Below are 6,680 nucleotides of genomic sequence, written 5' to 3'. Positions count from 1 at the left end.
AGGTATTTACATCTGGGCCAGACCTTGCATAATCAGGTACCAAGCAACTCAGGACTAGGTAAAACCAGGAATCAATTTGGGACACCGTGATGAATCTTGAGCTACCTAAAGCATAGGCCCTAGGCTAGACCAGAGTCGGAAACAGGGTAACAAAGTTTAACTAGACTCCTGGATGTTATAAACTAGTTATAAAGTCTAAGAATAAAAGAGGCTTCCCCAGTGGCTTAGTGGTAAAGAATGTCTGCAAGGCAGGAGATGCAGGTTTAATCCCTGGGTTGGGAAGATCCCCTGGAGAAGGAAATGGCAACCCACTCCAGTATTCTTGCCTGGAAAATTCCATGGACAGAGGAGCCAGGCAGGCTATAGTCTATGGGGTCACAAAGAGTCAGACCAACTAAGTGACTGAACAACGACAACAAATGAAAAATAAAAGTAGATCTGAGGGCAGGGCATGAGAAAGGACTGGAACTGAACACAGAGAGTGTTTAAGGATCAAGATCATAGAAGTACACAACTGAGGTACATAGAGGGCTGAATGTTTTAAGTATGCCTTTCTAGACTGGATAAAGAAAGGTGAGATCCACTTTATCTGGACAGAGTAAACAGCAACTGGAAATTTGAACAGAAGATAGGGGCCCTCATTAAGCACCAGCTGGTACAGGACCAAGAGGGTGAGTTCCCGATATTCTCTTACATTCTCTCTGTTCTCCTCTGTTTCAGGGAACTGTCCAGAGTCTTGTTCTAGAGAGGATCTTCTATCCCAGCTGCTCCTCTGAGTACTGGCATAATTTCCATTTGCATCATTCACTTCCTTCTTTGTCTGGAGTTTTCTGCCCAACTGAGCTATGCATCCATCCCCAAAGGAATATAAGGGCAAGTGCCAAAGATAAAGATATGCCGAGCACCCCTAATAATCCCTGCTCTGTCTCATTACAGCTGTTCTTCTTTTCGAGAATAATCACATGATTGACTCCCCTTCTGAGTCAAACTGCCCACAGTGGTTTAGCTTTGGAGGGCTTCCCAGGTGGCACAGGGGACCACTCCAGAGTGAATGCAAAATGCCAGTCTTCAGCTACCTTGGTGAGTTCTACATGATTTTCTTATACCTCCTTTACAAAATAAGTGAAGTAATTATCATAGCAAAAACTTGAATTCCTGATGGTGCTTCACCCTGCAAGAGGATTTATTATGTGACTTATGCCTACAATTGTAGCTTATAATAATAATGAAAATCATAATCATAATAATCATAGTATTTTCTAAATACTTTATATGTAAGTATATTTTATTCTTACAGAAACCTTATGAGATTAGATAATTATTCCACATAGGCAACAAAACTGAGATACAGAAGAGTTAAGTCATTTATACAAGGTCACAGGTAATTAGTCGTGGAGCTGAGATTTGAGCCTATACTGATGCTTACCTGTAAATACTACACTATGCTATTCATTCATACTCTATAGTCCAGCTATAAAGAATGATCCTATTTCCTATCTTCACCTCTGATTCTCAATCTGCTATTCTCTCAATCTGCATGTCACTCTAGAGAAAGCTTCAGTTCAGTTCAGTTCAGTCGTTCAGTCGTGTCCAACTCTTTGTGACCCCATGAACCACAGCACGCCAGGCCTCCCTGTCCATCACCAACTCCAGGAGTCCACCCAAATCCATGTCCATCGAGTTGCTGATGCCATCAAACCATCTAATCCTCTGTTATCCCCTTCTCCTCCTGCCCTCAACCTTTCCCAGCATCAGGATCTTTTCAAATGAGTCAACTCTTCACATCAGGTGGCCAAAGTACTGGAGTTTCAGCTTCAACATCAGTCCTACCAATGAACACCCAGGAATGATCTCCTTTAGGATGGACTGGTTGGATCTCCTTGCACTCCAAGGGACTCTCAAGAGCCTTCTCCAACACCACAGTTCAAAAGCATTAATTCTTCGGCACTCAGCTTTCTTTATAGTCCAACTCTCACATCCATACATGACCACTGGAAAAACCATAGCCTCGACTAGACAGACCTTTGTTTACTCTTTTTTTAAATCTTTTCTCAAAGACTTCAATATTAATTCATGACTGGCTCTTTCAAAAGTCACCTCTAGGACTCCCACTGTGCTAATCATAATGGTTTCTAATAACCTGTATTCATATATGTATCTCACAGACGTGTGATCTTTAAAATGAGCGAGACTATGCTTAATTCCTCATCATATTTAAAGTGACTGATATAATATGTGGCTTAGTTTGGAACATAAATATTTATTTGCTGATTGACAGTATAATAAAAGAAAATCAACACAATGTGAAAACTGATTGAAGGATAAAGAAAACATCACTAACATGATTTTTTGTATAACATTTAGGAAACAGCCTTTGTCAATGACTTTGGGGAACCATAGCACCATCACTGAATTCCTCCTCCTCAGGCTGTCTACTGACCCACACATCCAGGCTCTGCTTTTTGTGTTTTTCCTAGAGATTTACCTCCTAACACTAATGGGAAACCTGATGATGCTGCTGGTGGTCAGGACTAATTCTCACTTTCACACGCCCATGTTCTTCTTCCTGAGTCATCTCTCTCTCTCCTGGATCTTTGTTTGTCTTCAGTCACTGTGCCCATGATGCTGAAGGACCTCCTGTCTGAGACAAAAACCATCTCACTAAGTGACTGCCTAGCTCAAGGCTTCTTTGTGTTTATCACTGCAGGGACTGAAGCCTGTCTGCTCTCAGCAATGGCCTATGACAGCTATGCCACCATCTGCCACCCTCTGCTTTACAGACAGATGATGAAGAAACAGCTGTGTGTGCAGCTTGTGTGGGGCTCATGGGGCTTGGGTTTCTTGAAAGCTCTTATCAATATCCTCAAAGCTACTAACCTGGACTTCTGTGAGAACCATACCATTAGCCGCTACAGCTGCGAGGTGCCCTCTCTCTTCCCTCTGTCCTGGTCTGATGTCTCCATCAACCTGACAGTCCTTCTGTGTTCCAGCCTGATGCCTGGGTTTGGGGCCCTCCTCCCAATAGTCTTTTCCTGTGCTTGTATTGTCCCCACCATCCTGAGCATCAGCTCCACCTCAGGCTGAAGGAAAGCCTTCTCCACCTGCTCCTCCCATGTTGTTGTGGTGAGCTTCTTCTACGTATCTGCTTTCCTCCGCTATCTCACACCAATTTCAGGATCCCCTGTGGAGTTGATCTTCTCTGTGCAGTATGGTGTGGTCACTCCCATGGTGAATCCTCTCATCTACAGCCTGAAGAACAAGGAGTTAAAGGCAGCTGTGAGAAGAACACTGAATATGTACTTGCTATGTTCCAGACCGGAAAAAAAAAAAAGCCAGAGGAAAATGGGGAATTAGAATAATATGAGGGGGGCGGTCCTAAGATGGCAGAGGAATAGGACGGGGAGACCACTTTCTCCCCCACAAATTCATCAAAAGAACATTTGAATGCTGAGCAAATTCCATAGAATAATATGACACTGTGAAAGTTCACATTAAGAAGACTTCCTGGCTCTACACAGTGTCAGTTGGCACAAGGTAAATTAGCAGTGCATAAGAAATGAATACAAAGGTAGTAGGAAAGTGTTTGCTTAGGCAAAATAGAGGGAAAACTATGGGTTAAATAACCATCTGGATCCAGAGACTGTGGTCAGGAAAGTATTAATTCTTCATTCTCATGTGTGCTCAGTTGCTTAGTCGTGTCTGACTCTGCGACCGTCTGAATTACAGCACCAGGCTCCTCTGTGCATGGAATTTTCCAGGCAATAATACTGGAACAGGTTTCCATTTCCTACTCCAGGTGATCTTCCTGACCCAGGGATCAAACCCACATCTCCCTGTGTCTCCTGCAGTGGCAGGTGGATTCCTTACCTCAGAGCCACCTGAACCTTCATCATTCTCAGTACTTTGCAATAATCACTTTGGTCTACTTACAAGGTAAAATACTTGTATCTTAAATTATTACTTTTTTTCAGTTTATTTTTTATTTAAATTTATTTATTTTAATTAGAGGCTATACAATATTGTAAAGTAATTAAATTATTACTTTTAATTGAACTTAGGGAAGGTAGTGAAAGCTGTAACTTCACTATTAAGACAGTGTTCAGATATTGGGTAAAAAGAATCATAGATTTGGGGACCAGGAAGTAAGAGGAAAATGAGCATCAGCTGGAGTGGCCCTTTGCAATAAGCAAAAGGAAGGAGGTACAGGTTCTGAAGACAATGAGTTCCCATATTAGGACAGAGGTCAGGCTCCCAGAAACCTTCCAAGGACCTTGCTATTTCTTGCCAGCACTGGTCTATGGAGAATTCCACATCTCAAGCTGCACGGGAGTTCTGATCATTCCCTTTTCCAGGCACTGCCTGGGGCACACATCTCTGAAGAAGAGGACTCTGTTGGGAAGATGGAAAAAGGAAAACAGATCCACTGGTACAATTCAGAACTGCTGGTGACCTAAGCTGTGGTTTGTTTCAGGACAGTCACTGAACCAGCACCAGCATGGTCCTGCAAGTGAAAGTCAGGTTTTCTCCTCAGAACTCCACAATAAGCAAATGAGACCCAGGACAGGATAAGAGGGATCAACAATAAGTTTGTAGGGGTTTGGGGCCATGCTCTGTGGCATATGGGATCTTACTTCCCCAACCAGGAATGGAACCTGTGTCCTCTGCATTGTGAGGACAGAGTTAACTGCTGGACCACCAGGAAGTCTGACAATAGCTCTTTTAAATATGGGAAAGCAGTGTAGGTTCTGTGCAGAATTTAAAAACCAAACAGATGGTCTCTATCTTCCTTTCGTGGACCCAGTTCCTTTTCATCCAGTTCTTTTCTCTACTTTCTGCAGAACTTTCCCAGCATCTCACTAGCTATCTACCTTTATCAATAACAATTTACTCAGGAAACATTAAATGTCCTCTTTTCTAATAACAAATTTCTATCATGATAGAAATAATAATACATATTATTATGCAAGCATAGTGCATATTTCATATAGACATATTTTATCATGTTATATACATCTCCTTTGCATAAATAAGTTTTTAAATTATTAACCAATTACTCAAAATTATTAACCAACTGCATTTTCTCCTAAAGACTATATTCTAAAAAGTGCTTATCAGCAAGCAGATATTGTGACATGATATATTTAAGTGTATTTTTAGAAACTTCGTTGCCTCTAAGCTTTTTATTCACATTTGATTATACTTATTGGTCTAGGAGCTTGTCAATCACAGCAACTACAACATATTCCTTTCTGTATAGTGAGATATTACTCTTTTGCCAGTGGAATCAGAATGCATACATTAAATTATATGAAGTTGCATTTCATTTAACTTTCACTATAATTATTTTTTTATTTTTATTTTTTTTCTTTATCCGTTTATTTATTTATTTTTTTTAATTTTATTTTTAAATTTTACATAATTGTATTAGTTTTGCCAAATATCAAAATGAATCTGCCACAGGTATACATGTGTTCCCCATCCTGAACCCTCCTCCCTCCTCCCTCCCCATACCCTCCCTCTGGGTTGTCCCAGTGCACTAGCCCCAAGCATCCAGTATCGAGTATCGACCCTGGACTAGCAACTCATTTCTTACATGATAGTTTGCATGTTTCAATATCATTCTCCCAAATCTTCCCACCCTCTCCCTCTCCCACAGAGTCCATAAGACTGTTCTATACATCAATGTCTCTTTTGTTGTCTCGTACATCGGGTTATTGTTACCATCTTTCTAAATTCCATATATATGCGTTAGTATACTGTATTGATGTTTTTCCTTCTGGCTTACTTCACTCTGTATAATAGGCTCCAGTTTCATCCACAATAATTTGATCCTCTAATACTAGCATGCTTCAATTTTTAATGAAAAAAAATTTTTTCAAAAGTCTATGAAGAGTTTTCATTCTACTGTGTATGTGTGCATGCTAAGTTGCTTCAGCTGTGTCCCACTCTTTGGGGTTCTATGGACTGTAGCCTTCCAGGCTCCTCCATCCATGGGATTCTCCAGCCAAGCACACTGGAGTGAGTTGCCATGCCCTCCTCCAGAGGATCTTCCTAACCCAGGGATCAAACCTGCATCCCCTGTGGCTCCTGAATTGAAGGCAGATTCTTAACTACTGAGCCACAGGGGAAGCCCCTTCATTCTACTGTACTTTCATTTATCTATGACTCAAGGGAGGAAGGATTGTATGACCAAATAAAATTGTACTTTCCCACAGAAAGTACATTTTTCTCTTCCTTCCCAAGAGTTTTTACATAGATTTGGAAATGTGTATGATGTGGTGGTTGATGATGGAAAATCAGTACTAACACCTTGTAATGCAGACCAAAAACAAGGGTCTGTCCTCAATTGTTGCCAACTTTCTTTAAAGTATACGCCATTCTGTCTCTCCGAACTCTATTATCAATTCAGCATGGCAGGAAAAGTTCAAATCAATATTTTTAAAATGTTTTGCATTTTTTTATATTCAGTAACAATCATACAATATGCACAATAGTATATCCAGATTTACCTACTGAGGCATTTTTTCATGTTTATGCTAGTACACTACCAATATTTATTTTAGCCAATGAATCTCATTATGACCCAGGCTCTTTTGAAGCCTCTGCTCTGGTACTTGGAGCAAGTGTTTGTGTGTGAACACTTCACTAGTAGACTCTCCGAGACCTCTGATTCTTTAAGC

General features: G+C 40.8%; 1 pseudogene; it reads left to right on the top strand.

Moving 5' to 3' along the window:
* OR8S28P (olfactory receptor family 8 subfamily S member 28, pseudogene) lies at window positions 2,381–3,351 on the top strand (annotated as a pseudogene).

Source organism: Bos taurus, chromosome 5, assembly GCF_002263795.3.
Source record: "Bos taurus isolate L1 Dominette 01449 registration number 42190680 breed Hereford chromosome 5, ARS-UCD2.0, whole genome shotgun sequence".
NCBI lineage: Eukaryota > Metazoa > Chordata > Mammalia > Artiodactyla > Bovidae > Bos > Bos taurus.
This window is presented reverse-complemented; position numbering and strand designations above follow the sequence as displayed.